Genomic DNA, 16,593 nt, shown 5'->3' with positions numbered 1-16,593 from the left:
CAACACTCTAGCCAGATTGATTTCATCCTCTCGAGAAGAGAAGATAGGTGTGCGTGCCTAGACTGTAAGGTGATACTTGGAGAGAGTGTTGTACCCCAGCATAAGTTGGTGGTTGCTGACTTCCGCTTTCGGATTCGTGTCCAGCGGGATAAGCGTGCCAAAGTCGCTAGAACGAAGTGGTGGAAGCTCAAGGAGGAGGTAGCTCAGGTGTTCAAGGAGAGGGTAATTAAGGAGGGCCCTTGGGAGGAAGGAGGGGATGCGGACAATGTGTGGATGAAGATGGCGACTTGCATCCGTAAGGTGGCCTCAGAGGAGTTTGGAGTGTCCAGGGGAAGGAGAAGCGAAGATAAGGATACCTGGTGGTGGAATGATGATGTCCAGAAGGCGATTAAAGAGAAGAAAGATTGCTTCAGATGCCTATACCTGGATAGGAGTGCAGACAACATAGAGAAGTACAAGATGGTGAAGAAGGCCGCAAAGCGAGCTGTTGGTGAAGCAAGGGGTCGGGCATATGAGGACCTCTACCAATGGTTAGGCACGAAGGAAGGTGAAAGGGACATCTATAAGACGGCTAAGATCCGGGAGAGGAAGACAAGGGATATTGGCCAAGTCAAATGCATCAAGGACGGAGCAGGCCAACTCTTGGTGAAGGACGAGGATATTAAGCATAGATGGCGGGAGTACTTCGACAAGCTGTTCAATGGGGAGAATGAGAGTTCTACCATTGAACTGGATGACTCCTTTGATGAGACCAGCATGCTTTTTGTGCGGCGCATCCAGGAGTCTGAGGTGAAGGAGGCTTTAAAAAGGATGAAAGGAGGCAAGGCGATGGGCCCTGATTGTATCCCCATTGAGGTGTGGAAAGGTCTCGGGGACATAGCAATAGTATGGTTAACCAATCTTTTCAACCTCATTTTTCGGGCAAACAAGATGCCAGAAGAATGGAGACGGAGTATATTAGTACCAATCTTCAAGAACAAGGGGGATGTTCAGATTTGTACTAATTACCGTGGAATTAAGCCGACGAGCCATACAATGAAGCTATGGGAGAGAGTCATTGAGCACCGCTTAAGAAGAGTGACAAGCGTGACCAAAAATCAGTTTGATTTCATGCCTGGGAGGTCGACCATGGAAGCCATTTTCTTGGTACGACAACTTATGGAGAGATATGGGGAGCAAAAGAAGGACTTGCATATGGTGTTCATTGACTTGGAGAAGGCCTGTGATAAGATACCGCGGAATGTCATGTGGTGGGCCTTGGAGAAACACAAAGTTCCAGCAAAGTACATTACCCTCATCAAGGACATGTATGATAATGTTGTGACAAGTGTTCGAACAAGTGATGTCGACATCGATGACTTCCCGATTAAGATAGGACTGCATCAGGGGTCAGCTTTGAGCCCTTATCTTTTTGCATTGGTGATGGATGAGGTCACAAGGGATATACAAGGAGAGATCCCATGGTGTATGCTCTTTGCGGATGATGTGGTGCTAGTTGACGATAGTCGGACGGGGGTAAATGGGAAGTTAGAGTTATGGAGACAAACCTTGGAATCGAAAGGGTTTAGGCTTAGTAGAACTAAAACCGAGTACATGATGTGCAGTTTCAGTACTACTAGGTGTGAGGAGGAGGAGGTTAGCCTTGATGGCCAGGTGGTACCTCGGAAGGACACCTTTCGGTATTTGGGGTCAATGTTGCAGAGGATGGGGGTATTGATGAAGATGTGAACCATCGGATCAAAGCCGGATGGATGAAGTGGCGCCAAGCTTCTGGCATTCTCTGTGACAAGAGAGTGCCGCAAAAGCTAAAAGGCAAGTTCTAAAGGATGGTGGTTCGACCCGCAATGTTGTATGGCGCGGAGTGTTGGCCGACTAAAAGGCGACATGTTCAACAGTTAGGTGTGGCGGAGATGCGTATGTTGAGATGGATGTGTGGCCACGTGAGGAAGGATCGAGTCCGAAATGATGATATACGAGATAGAGTTGGGGTAGCACCAATTGAGGAGAAGCTTGTCCAACATCGTCTGAGATGGTTTGGGCATATTCAGCGCAGGCCTCCAGAAGCTCCAGTGCATAGTGGACGGCTAAAGCGTGCGGAGAATGTCAAGAGAGGGCGGGGTCAACCGAATTTGACATGGGAGGAGTCCGTTAAGAGAGACCTGAAGGATTGGAGTATCGACAAAGGGCTAGCTATGGACATGGGTGCGTGGAAGCTTGCTATCCATGTGCCAGAGCCATGAGTTGGTTGCGAGATCTTATGGGTTTCACCTCTAGCCTACCCCAACTTGTTTGGGACTAAAGGCTTTGTTGTTGTTGTTGTTGTTGTTGTTGTTGTTGTTGTTGTTGTTGTTGTTGTTGTTGTTGTTGTTGTTGTTGTTGTTGTTGTTGTTGTTGTTGTTGTTGTTGTTGTTGTTGTTGTTGTTGTTATTGTTGTTGTTGTTGTTGTTGTTGTTGTTGTTGTTGTTGTTGTTGTTGTTGTATTTCTTGGCGCTTACTGATATTACCTATTCTTTGACATTCATCACAAGATAAGACGAACTTACGAGCATCATTGAAGAGAGTAGGCGGGCCAATAAAATCCAGATTGCAATACATTGTGAGCAGTTCTGTCTCCAGCATGATGCCCTCCATAAGCTTCAGAGTGACACTTCCATAGGATTTGTCACTGTTCATGCTCAGGTACACAACGTCTAATAATACCATCTACTCCTTTATAAAGATGTGGGTCATCCCAAAAGTAATGTCTTAAATCGTAGAAGATTTTTTTCTTTTGTTGTTATGTAAAGCTAGGCGGTAAATATTTAGCAACAATGTAATTAGCATAGTCAACATACCAAGGAGTGTTATGTGAAACATTTATTGCAGCTAACTGCTCATCAGGAAAACTATCATCAATAGGTAGTGGGTCATCAAGCACATTTTCAAGCCTAGACAAGTTATCAGCTACGGGGTTCTCAGCTCCTTTTCTATCAGTGATATGTAAATCAAATTCTTGTAGCAAGAGAACCCAACGAATAAGTCTAGGTTTAGAATCTTTCTTTTCCATAAGATATTTTATAGCAGCATTATCGGTGTGAACAATTACTTTTGAATCAACAATGTAAGATCTAAATTTATCACAAGCAAACACCACTGCTAGGAATTCTTTTTCAGTAGTTGCATAATTTTGTTGAGCACTGTCTAGAGTTTTACTAGCATAATGAATAACATTCAGTTTCTTATCAACTCTTTGTTCCAAAACAACACCAACAACATAATCACTAGCATCACACATAATTTCAAAAGGCAAGTTCCAATCAGGTGGTTGAACAACATGTGCAGAAATTAAGGCTTTCTTGAGTGTTTCGAAGGCTTCTAAACAATCATCATCAAAAACAAAAGGATCATCCTTTTGCAAAAGATTTGTAAGAGGCCTAGAAATTTTAGAAAAGTCTTTGATAAATCTCCTATAGAAACCAGCATGACCTAGGAAACTACGAATACCTTTGATATCTTTAGGACACGACATTTTCTCAATTGCATCAACCTTAGATTTGTCCACTTCAATACCTCTTTCAGAAATTTTATGGCCCAAAACAATACCTTCATTAACCATAAAGTGGCACTTCTCCCAATTCGAGACAAGATTTGTTTGCTCGCATCTCTACAAAACTCGATCAAGATTGCTTAAACAATCATCAAAAGACTTCTCATCAACAGAGAAGTCATCCATGAAAACCTCAACAATCTTTTCACAAAAGTCAGAGAATATAGCAGTCATACATCTTTGAAAGGTAGCAGGTGCATTGCATAAAGAAAAGGCATACGTCTATAAGCAGAAGTTCCAAAGGGACAAGTGAAAGTCGTCTTTTTCTTGATCAGGTTGAGAAATAGGTATTTGTGAAAAACCAGTGTATCCATCAAGGAAGCAAAAATGTGTGTGCTTAGATAATCTTTCTAGCATTTGATCAATAAAAGGTAGAGGTTAATGATCTTTTCTAGTTTCTTTGTTTAATTTTCTAAAATCAATTACCATTCTATAGCCTGTAGCAATTCTTTATGGAATAAGTTCATTCTTATCACTAGGAACAACAGTAATACCTCCTTTCTTAGGGACACAATGAACAAGACTTACCCATCTACTATAAGCTATAGGATAGATTATACCTGCTTCTAGAAGTTTTAGTATTTCCATTCTTACCACTTCCATCATTTTGGATTTAACCGACGTTGGTGATCAACAACGGGTTTAGCATTAGGTTCCATATTAATCTTGTGCTGACATAGAGTGGGACTAATGCCCTTTAAATCATCAATAGTATATCCAATAGCAGCTCGGTGCTTCCTTAGAACTTTCAATAATCTTTCTTCTTCATGTTCTGAAAGGTTGGCACTAATAATAACAGAATATATCTTATTTTCATCAAGATAAGCATATTTCAAAGTGTGTGGCAATTGTTTTAGTTCAAACATAGGATCACCTTTAGGTGGAGGAGGACCTCCTAGAGTTTCAATAGGCAAATTGTGTTTAGCAGAGGATGTTGTTCAAAGAAAATCTTATCTACTTCATTTCTTTCATGCATATGTAAATCATTTTCATGCTCTAGCAGATATTGTTCTAGTGGATCAGTAGGAGGCACCGTAATATTGGAGAAATTAAACTCATGAGACTCATCACCAAAACTAACACCGACAGTTTGTTTCTCACAATCTATTTTATCATTAACGGTGTTTGATACGTCTCCAACGTATCTACTTTTACTAATGCTTTTCCTATTGTTTTGGGCTCTAATTTGCATGATTTGAATGAAACTAACCCCGAACTGACGCCATTTTCAGCAAAACTACCATGGTGTTGTTTTTGTGCAGAAATAAAAGTTCTTGAAATGGAACGAAACTTTGCGAGTAATTTTTATGCAATATATGAGAATTTCTGGAGCCAAGAACCACTATAGGGGGGCACATGGGTGGGCACAACCCACTAGGGCGCGCCCCCTCCAGGCACGCCCAGGTGAGTTGTCCCCACCTGGTGGCCCCGTAGACCCTAAAACCTATGCTATAAAATCACATTTTCCAAAACAAATCAGGGAGAAAGAATTATCGCGTTCCACAAGACAGAGCCGCCATGACCTCCTATTCTTCATCAGGAGGCCAGATCTGGAGTCCGTTTCGGGCTCCAAAGAGGGGGATCTTCGATCTTTGTCATCACCAACCCTTCTCCATCACCAATTCCATGATGCTAGCCACCGGGAGTGTGTAATTCCTTCGTAGGCTCGCTGGTCGGTGGGGAGTTGGATGAGATTCATCATGTAATCTAGTTAGTTTTGTTAGGGCCTGATCCCTAGTATCCACTATGTTCTGAGATTGATGTTGCTATGACTTTGCCATGCTTAATGCTTGCCACTTTGGGTCCAAGTGCCATGATTTCAGATCTAAACCGTTTATGTTATCACAATTATATCCATGTTCTAGATCCGATCTTGCAAGTTATAGTCACCTACTACGTGTTATGATCCGACAACCCCAGAGTGACAATAGTTGGGACCACTCCCGGTGACGACCGTAGTTTGAGGAGTACATGTATTCACTGTGTGTTAATGCTTTGTTCCGGTTCTCTATTAAAAGGATGCCTTAATATCCCTTAGTTTCCAATTGGACCCCGCTGCCACGGGAGGGTAGGACAAAATATGTCATGCAAGTTCTTTCCATAAGCACGTATGACTATTTACGGAATACATGCCTATATTATATTAATGAACTAGAGCTAGTGTCGTATCGCCCTAGGTTATGACTGTCACATGATGAATATCATCCAACAAATTACCGATCCAATGCCTATGAATTTATCTTATATTGTTCTTGCTAAATTACTACTACTATCGTTACTGTTGCACTTGCTACAAAACTACTGCTGTCACTATTACCGTTACTATTATTGTCACTACAATTATCAAAACTACCATACTACTTTGCTACTGATCACTTTGCCATAGATAATTAATCTCCAAGTGTGGTTGAATTGACAACTCAGCTGCTAATACTTGCAAGTATTCTTTGGCTCCCCTTGTGTCGAATCTATAAATTTGGGCTGAATACTCCACCCTCGAAAACTATTGCGATCCCATATACTTGTGGGTTATAAAGACCTTTGTCTGGCGCCGTTTCCGGGAAGCATAGATATATTTGTTGAGTCTCTTGGGATTATTATCAATTTATCACTATGAAGAATCTGAAGGATGCTAAGACTAAGATTTATCCCTCTAAGACGAGGGGAGGTAAGGAACTGCCATCTAGCTCTGCTTTAGATTCACCTTCTGGTATAAGTGAACTTGCAACACCACCACGTGCTATTAATCCTGATATGTCGCAAATTATTGATGATGCTACTTCTAGTATGAATGATACTTATGATGATGCTAGTACCTTGCTTGATGATGTGCCACTAGGTGACTTTTTTGATGAACAAATTGCTAGAGTAAGACAACATGATATTGTTGAAACTGATGATGAGCTTGAAACTGCAAATCTTGAAACACCTACTAGAACTAGCCCTCCTAGATATGAATTGCCAAAAGTACCGGAAGGTTATGTTATGAATGAGGTGATAACTAGAGATATTCTTGCTTGTAAGGATAAAGATGATCTAGAGAAATTATTATGCAAGTATAAAGAAAAATCTTTGAATGCTAGAATGCAATATGATCCTAAGTTTTCTACCCCACCTATCTTTATTGATGATAAGAGAATTCTCTGTCGACCCAGAGTTAATTACTTTGGTTAAATCCGATCCTTTCCATGGTTATGAAACTGAAACTGTTGTGGCACATCTTACTAAGTTGAATGACATAGCCACCCTTTTTACTCATGATGAGAAAACTCGCTATTACTATATTCTCAAATTATTTCTGTTCTCATTAAAGGGCGATGCTAAAGCTTGGTACAATACCCTTTCTCCTAGTTGTGTGCATAGTCCCCAGGCTATGATTTATTACTACTCTGAAAAATATTTCCCTGCTAATAAGAAACAAGCTGCCTTATAGGAAATATTTAACTTTGTCCAAATTGAAGAAGAGAGTCTCCCACAAGCTTGGGGGAGGCTTTCCAATTGGTTAATGCTTTGCCTGATCATCCTCTCAAGAAAAATGAAATACTTGATATCTTCTATAATGGACTAACCGATGCTTCTAGGGATTTCCTAGATAGTTGTGTTGGTTGTGTTCTCAAGGAACGAACTATTGGGCAAGCTGAAGAATTATTGAATAACATATTGAAAAATTATGATGATTGGACTCTTCCTAAAGCACCGCCTAAACCCACTCCGAAGAAGAGGGGTATATTATATCTTAGTCCTGAAGATATGCAAGAGGCAAAGAAATCTATGAAGGAAAAAGGTATTAAAGCTGAGGATGTGAAAAATTTACCTCCTATTGAACAAATACATGGGCTTGATACACCACCACCTAAGGTGGTAGAAGTAAATTCTCTAATGAAATTCAATGATAATGATAATCCTCACAGTATGCACCCTAGCCAATTCCTTTATGAGTTTGAAAATTACATTAGAAAACAAGATCACTTCAATGCAAATGTTATGAAACAATTGAAATACAATTCTGATATGATTGCTCACTTGAGTGACTTATTATTTAGAATTTCAAATGATGTTAGAGGTGTGGGGAAGCATGCTTCTATGGTTCAAACTCAGTTAGAACAAGTTGCTAAATCTCAAAGAGCGTTGCTTGATGAAATGACCAATAACATACATGACTTTGCTGTTAGAGTAGCAACCAGAGGAGGTAAAATGACTCAGGATCCACTTTATCCTGAGGGACACCCAAAAATAATTGAACAAGACTCTCAAAGGGTTAACACTGATACACATAGTCCTTCTAAAAAGAAAAATAAGAAGAAAAATGATAGGACTTTGCATGCCTCTAGTGAACCGGAAGTAGAAAAACCTCCTGATGATGAAGTTTCTATCTCTGATGCTGAAACTCAACCTGGTAGTGAACACTCACCTTCTGATAATGAAAAAGATAATGATGAGGTTCATGAAGATACTCAAACAAATAATAAAGAACCAGATAATGATGTTGAGATAGAACCTGTAGTTGATCTTGATAACCCACAACCAAAGAATACACGATGTGATAAAGGAGACTTTATTGCTAGAAAACATGGTAAAGAAAGAGAACCGTGGGTTCAAAAACCTATGCCCTTTCCACCTAAGTCAACTAAAAAGAAAGATTATGAAGAATTTGAATGCTTTGCTGAAATGCTGAGGCTAGTATTTTTGCGTACTTGCTTGACTGATATCTTGAAAATGCCTCCTTATGCAAAGTACATGAAAGACATCATCACCAATAAGAGAAAAATACCAGAAGCTGAAATATCCACCATGCTTGCTAATTATACTTTTAAAGATGCAGTACCTAAAAAACTTGGAGATCCGGGAATACCAACTATACCTTGCTCCATCAAAAGAAATTATGTGAAAACTGCTTTATGTGATTTAGGAGCTGGTGTTAGTGTTATGCCTTTCTCTTTGTATAAAAGACTTGATTTGAATAAACTCACACCTACTCAAATATCTTTTCAAATGTCTGACAAATCAACTACTACGCCTATCGGTATTTGTGAGGATGTGCCTGTTGTTGTTGTTGCTAATGTTACTATTTTGACTGACTTTGTTATACTTGAGATGCCCGAGGACGACAACATGTTGATTATCCTTGGTAGACCCTTCTTGAATACTGCAGGTGCTGTTATTGATTGCAATAAAAGTGTAGCGACCCGACCCAAATGGATCAAGCCTATGTGCTTAAGTGTCATCCCTGGATCGGTATGCTGACACACACAGTACTTGAGGATTTATAACAGAGGTAAATCACATGTATAAAGTAATGTAAATACTATTACGTCAATCCATATAGCAGAAGTAACAACAAAGTTGTGGATTCCCATCAACACCAACGACAAAGTTGAGTATAGAGATGTTGCAGCCATGTAGGTCAGTACGTTGAATGTACTGGCAAATTCACACCATAGAGCATTGAGGAATAAAAGCTATCACTACATGCATATTTGGCTGGTGGAGGCTCTAGGTTTATTTTTGCATAAAGACAATTTTTCCCTACAACAAAGGAATATATTTTATTTAACTACCAAGTTTTAAGATATTATTGACAAGGTTCCTCCAACTCAATCCAAAATTTACCAAAATAATAATAACCCAACAATTTCATTAAATAGAGTGAATAGATCAACCAATAATTCAAATACCAGATACTAAAATTGTCCATAACCAGGGACACGACTAATCATGATTAGTTTGTACCCTCTACAAAGGTTTGCGCACTTTTCCCCACAAGACTCGATCTCCTCCGTTGAATTTCTCGCACTACATGGTGTTTGAGAAACGGATGACCGAGACACAGTCTTTCCGAAGCATTAACTCTTTACTCTGGGTAGACAGTACCACTTACTTCCCCTACATCTGCTAGCCTACCACTGAAATAGGTCACACAACATACTCAACTATGCCAGAGCCCATAATGGCTTATGGCTGCACACAGAAGTTTCTAGCATGAATAATCTTATGATCCCTTTGAGCCTGGGTGGCATTCCATAGGGTGATCACACGGGTACTCAGGGATCCCCTTGGGCAAGCACAGGGTTCTCCAGGTGCCCAGGCAAACCACTGGGTGCTCCAGGGTGCCCCAACCAATCTACCGAGATGTGTATTAAAGTATCCACCTTAAGTTTCCCTTAGTTATTATCTCTCACAACTTGCATGATTCTCACATACCAATCCGTGTCTATGAGCATGGATAAGCAATAAGAGCATAATGTAATAATAGCCGGGGTTGACAAAAGACAATAGGTTCCTACCTTAGCAATTACTTCCCAGTAACCACATGTTAACAAATCCTAACCATGCAATGTTTTAGGGTTGAAACTAATGCATAAAAAACTGGGTAATAAAGAGATATGATCAAAGTGTGAACTTGCCTTGTACTATTGATGAAGATTCTTCGTACTCATAACTCGTGATAGATCTACTCTTCACACTCCGATCAATCTATTGTGAGCAAGCAATTGCATACATAAGCACTCATGCAAAAGAATCGAAGAAAAGATCTCGGAAAACTCTAAAAACAAGCAATTAACTCTTGCAACAGAAAACAATTTCTAACAGTACCAAAATTGGGGCAGTTTGGTCTTATCAAAAAATTAGGTCAAGAGCTTCGATTAGCAAAAATAATCAATTAAATCAGAGTTATAAAACTTAAGTTATGAACAACAGAAATTCAAATTTAAATCTGTTTGAAATAAAATTTTAATGTTTCAAAAATATGTTTAAGTTGGTTATATGGATATATGAGATCATAACGAAGAAGTGGGTGTTGGTTTCATTGGATTTGGATAAACGGTGTAAAAGTTGTGAGGGTTTAAAAAATAGGGACTAAACTGAAAAAACAACTACAACTAGGTCCCTGTCTACGTGTCAGAAAACTACTGGCCGAACCCGTTCGCTGCGGATCTAAAACAGGGACCTTTCGCCAATTAACGCGTACTGGTTCGAAAAAAATGATCTAATCCTAACCACTGGTTTTAGATCGGACGGACAAGGCGGATCTGGGGGCATACCGCAGCGGCGGTGGTCGACGGCAGCGAGGAAGATGGCGGCGGCGGCTTCGGCTCGGACGGGGCGGATGCTCTGGTGGTCGGCGAAGGCGGCGGAGTGGTCGAGGGGGCGCGGCTCGGTGATACGAACATGATGGAGGCGGCGGCTTCGGTTGACAACAGCGGAGTGGTCGAGCGACGACGGAAACTCTGGCGAGAGCGGGCGGTGGCCGCGAGGGGTTTCAGGCTCGGGTTTGAGGGGAAAGAGAGGCCGGGGTCCGGCGCTATATATAGGAGGAGGGGCAAGGCTTTGTACAAAGAGTCCGGCTCGGCCACAGCGAATGGCGGCGCAAGGCATGCAGGGAGAGGAGTCCGGCTCAGTGGAAGAGAGTCCCGACAGGTGGGTCCCACTGAGGGAGTCCTGGATTAAGGGGTCCTCGGACAGCCGGACTATATGTGTATGCCGGACTGTTGGGTTATGAAGATACAAGATATAAGACTTCGTCCCGTGTCTGGGTGGGACTCTCCTTTGCGTGGAAGGCAAGCTTGGTGATTCAGATATGTAGATTCCCTTCTCTATAACCGACCTGATGTAACCCTAGCCCCCTCCGGTGTCTATATAAACCGGAGGGTTTAGTCCGTAGGACAAGAACAATCATAATCATAGGCTAGCTACTAGGGTTAGCCTCTATGATCTCGTGGTAGATCAACTCTTGTAATACTCATATCATCAAGATCAATCAAGTAGGAAGTAGGGTATTACCTCCATAGAGAGGGCCCGAACCTGGGTAAACATCGTGTCCCCCGCCTCCTATTACCATTAGCCTTAGACGCGTGACCCCCTATCCGAGATCCGCCGGTTTTGACACCTACATTGGTGCTTTCATTGAGAGTTCCACTGCGTCGTCATCATAAAGCTTGACGGCTCCTTCAATCATCTACAACAACTCAGTCCAGGGTGAGATCTTTCTCCCCGGACAGATCTTCGTATTCGGTGGCTTCGCACTGCGGGCCAACTCGCTCGGCCATCTGGAGCAGATCGACAACTACGCCCCTGGCCATCAGGTCAGGTTTGGAAGCTTGAACTACACCACCGACATCCACGGAGACTTGGTCTTCGACGGATTCGAACCCATGACAACCTCACCCTGTAGCTATGATGAACATGACTTAAATCTATCATCGGACCATGCTCAGGAGACAACGCCTGTAACTATCCTGGCCCTAGATCCAGTGCAGGTCGTGCCATCTGAGGACGGGAGGATGGACCCTGCCCCGGAAGCTGCAGACTCAACGGTGCTAGAGCCGAACACATATCTAACCTCCAACGAGGCCTGTGTCATCGGAACCTCGGACTTGTCTCTGACCATAGGCTCCGAACCACGTGTATCCGCGGCCATCGAATCTAACTGGGCGCCAATCTTGGAGTTCAGCTCCGCGGACATCTTCCAACACTCGCCCTTGGGCGATGTGTTAAACTCATTAAAATCCCTCTCCTTGGTAGGCGATTCTTGGACGAACTATGTCCGGCTTGAGTGGGATGCGGACGATGAAGAACTTCGTTACCCACCCACCACCCACTTGATAGCTACTGTCGACGACTTGACCGACGTGCTTGACTTCCACTCCGAAGACATTGATGGTATGGATGACGATGTAGGAGAGGAACAGGAACCACCGCCCACAGGGCGCTGGACAACCACCTCGTCGTATGGCATATACGTGGTGGATACACCCAAAGAAGACAATGGCGAGGACAAAAAGGATCCAGTTGAGGATAAGCCTCCTGAGAAGCAGCCGAAGCGCCGACGTTAGCAGCGCCGCTCTAAACCACGCCATGGTAAAAACAGCGATACCGACACAAGAGATAATAGCACTCCGGACGATGCCGAAGACGAAGACGACCCCACCCAGCCGAGTTTCGAACAGGCCGAATGGGAAGACGGGCGAGCCAGCCCTGATGAACAAGCCATGAATGAAGACTCGGAAGACAACAATTACATGCCCCACTCCAAGGATGAGGCGAGCCTCAGCGACAAAGAATTTACCGTGCCTGAGGATCCCGTTGAGCAGGAGCGCTTCAAGCGCTGACTTATAGCCACTGCAAAGAGCCTGAAGAAGCAGCAGCAGCTTCAAGCTAATCAAGATCTGCTCACTGATAGATGGATTGAGGTCTTGGCAGCCGAGGAATATGGACTCAAACGCCCAACCAAAAGTTACCCGAAGAGCAAGTTGTTAGCTCGATTCGATAATGAGGCATTAGAGCCAGCACTACCAGCTGACCGACCGCCGCGTGGCCGAGATAAAACGGAATCCCAGCCCGCACTACCTCGCCGAACAAATAAAAACACAACAGCTCGAGGATACGCGCATGACCTGTGGTATGACTTGGAGAACAAAGTAGGCTAGACCAGATCGATCAAGGGATCGCAGGGGTGCGCCCCGGTACACGACGAAGGCCACCACGCCGGATATAACAAGTACAAACCTGTTTGGGTCAAATACCACACACCAGCTCCATCCGAGCTGTGTCGCCACGTAGCCAGACACAGAGGCGCCACACACTCCCTATGCTTCACTGATTAAGTAATGAAACATGAATTCCCAGAATGGTTTAAACCCGTAAACATCGAATCGTATGATGGGACAACATATCCCGTGGTATGGATCGAATACTTCCTTCTCCATGTCCATATGGCCCGCGCCGATGATCTCCATGCCATCAAATATCTCCCGCTAAAACTCAAGGGACCAGCTCGACACTGGTTGAACAGTCTACCCAAGAACTCTATTGGCAGTTGGGAGAACCTGGTAGACGCATTCCTTGAAAACTTCCAAGGCACCTATGTCCGACCTACGGATGCCGATGACTTAAGTCATATAACCCAATAGCCCGGAGAGTCAGCCAGGAAATTCTGGACCCGATTCTTAACTAAAAAGAACCAGATCGTCGACTATCCGAATGCCGAAGCCCTAGCGGCCTTTATGCATAATAGCCATGATGAATGGCTCGCCCAACACCTTGAACAAGAGAAGCCGAAGTCCATGGCAGCCCTTACGACGCTTATGACCCACTTTAGTGCTGGCGAGGATAGTTGACTAGCTCGTAGCAACAACACCTCAAGTAAACCTGGCACTTCTGAAGCCAGGGATGGTAATGGCAAGCCCCGACGCAACAGACACAAGCGTCGAAGTAATGGCAACAATGCCAAAGACACGGCAGTCAACGCCGGATTCAGTGGCTCCAAGTCCGGTCATCGGAAGAAGCCATTTAAGAGAAACAATCTGGGACCGTCTAGTTTGGACCGCATACTCGATCGTCCATGTCAAATCCACGGCACCCCTGATAAACCAGCCAATCATACCAACAGAGAATGTTGGGTCTTTAAACAGGCTAGCAAGTTAAAATCCAAAAGCAAGGAAAAGGGGTCCCAAAGCAATGACGACGCGGAGCCCCGGCCACCGAACACAGGAGGACAGAAGAAGTTTCCTCCCCATGTCAAAACAATGAACATGATATACGCTACCCATATCCCTAGAAGGGAGCGGAAGTGCGCTCTAAGGGACGTCTACGCGATGGAGCTAGTCGCCCCAAAATACAACCCATGGTCCTCTTGTTCGATCACCTTTGATCTAAGGGACCATCCGACCTGTATCCGTCATGGCGGTTCAGCCGCACTAGTGCTCGACCCTATCATCGATGGATTCCACCTTACATGAGTCCTTATGGACGGTGGAAGCAGCCTGAACCTGCTCTATCAGGATACAGTGTGTAAAATGGGTATCAATCCCTCAAGTATCAAACCCACAAAAACCACCTTTAAAGGTGTCATACCAGGTGTGGAGGCCTGTTGCACAGGCTCAATCACACTAGAATTGGTCTTCGGATCCCCGGATAATTTCCGAAGCGAAGAATTGATCTTCGATATCGTCCCTTTCCGCACTGGCTATCACACACTTCTCGGACGAACCACATTTGCTCAATTCAATGTGGTGCCGCACTATGCATACCTCAAGCTCAAGATGCCCGGACCATGCGGTGTCATAACAGTCAATGGAAACTCGGCACAAGTACGAAATAGCCTTCTTAGGCAGAACCTCAGTTCGGCATTAAAGCCCCCGGACACCGTCAAGCGAGTCCGAACTACTCTGCAGCAGGACTGTCCAACCCGTCTGGAGCTCAACTAGCAACTCGGCCTCCGTCCCAGCTCCAATCAAGGCACAGCATTCGTACCACGCATACATAATTACGCACTCAAAATACCATGGGCATAGACGGAGGCTCAGCATGATCAGGGTTCACAATACGGCTCAACCGCTCGTGAACCCGCATAATTTCACTATTCTGTTTTCTTTTCAGGTGTCTTTCCTCTGGCCTCGTTTCCGGACAACCTAATCATCGAACCTATCAAGGGACGTCTACACCAAGAAGGCAAAAGGCTCAAATGTGTAAGGAAATTCACAGGTGGTCTCTGCTAACGATCGTTATACCTATCTTAAAACCTGCATGCTGCACACCCTCGGTCATGGCATGTTAAATGGCCTTATTGCTTATAGCACTATTTTTACAAGTACTCCTAGGCATACTGATCAAATTACAATGGAAAATAATTCGCGGCTCCATATCTGCAGCATTAGCTTATTACTTAATTTTTTCCTTTCCTGTGTATATATTCTTTGCACCTGTACACTATGGTACGGCTTAATTCGCCAGGGGCTTCATTACACCCCATAATATGACAAGAAAGTCCGAACACTTTTACAGTAGTTCGGCACCCCGAATTGTAGCATTATATGCATCGGCTCTAAATCATGTCTTGGGTCAATAGTTGGGTTGGCCGGCTCCTATGCTTGCTACCCTACGTTCCACTATATCGGCTAGGGTAGTAAAGGGAGAACTACTGCAATTGTGTCCTGGTTATCCCAGATGAGCACCTCAGTAGAGAAAGCCAAAAACTGACTGTCATGATGCGGCGAGAGCCGGTCAGCTGTTCGAGAGGTTCCAAATCTTTAGCGATTTCTTCCGCGTTATGCGATGAATCGGTTTTTATCCGATTAAGTGTATATAGCCCCCCCCCCAAGTTTGGTCTTCTGAACACCAGGGGCTATGCCCAAGTTTGTCTCATCAAACTCCTATGGCTAAGTGAGAATGATAAAGCTGAATAGTCCGATTGCCTGGTTCGTTGCGCTGAACACCTCCTTAAAGGACCAAAACCTTGGATAAAGAGTGTTTGGATTCATCCCGAACACCCCCGTACTACCTGGGCAGAAGCCGACGACTGACATTTCTCCATTTTTTTAAAACGGCCGCACATGAGGTGTAGTTTTAAACAAACTTTACACTACTGAACTGTTTTATATTACAGGATAGGATAAAACATGAGTGTATTATGGGAATATGATATCCTTAGCACATTGCTCTGCCACAAGGCGGGACCCCTCCATGACACTATCATAATATAACTCGGGCCTGCGGTGCTCCTTGCCTTCGGGCAGTCCTTCGGTCATCAATTTAGTGGCGTCCATCTTCGCCCAGTGCGTCTTCACGCGGGCGAAGGCCATTCTTGCACCTTCAATGCAGACAGACCATTTAATGGAATGAAGCCGAGGATAGGCACTGAACAACCACTTCACGAGTACGAAGTAGCTGCTAGGAAAGGCTTCGGCAGGCCATAGCCGGATTATCAAATCCTTCATGGCTAGTTTGCCGTCCTATGCAGCTCAACCAGTTGCTTCAGCCGGTCGCTAAAAGGCACCGGAGGTTCAGACGCAAGGTATTGCGACCATAACAGCTTCTCGGTAGAGCTTCCCTCTTCGTCTCGATAGAATTCGGCAGTGTCTGCTACGCTCACGGTAGATCCGCAAATGCCCCTGGAGAGCTCCAAACCCGGGTCAGTAAAAGGAACCTTTACCTTACATATTTGCTCTGCATTATAAAAGCCTTACCCACTGCGATCTTCTTGGCCGCTGGATTTCCTGGAGGGCGCC

Source organism: Triticum aestivum, chromosome 3B, assembly GCF_018294505.1.
Source record: "Triticum aestivum cultivar Chinese Spring chromosome 3B, IWGSC CS RefSeq v2.1, whole genome shotgun sequence".
Taxonomy (NCBI): domain Eukaryota; kingdom Viridiplantae; phylum Streptophyta; class Magnoliopsida; order Poales; family Poaceae; genus Triticum; species Triticum aestivum.
The sequence above is the reverse complement of the archived record's forward strand: the minus strand, read 5'-3'. Positions refer to the sequence as shown.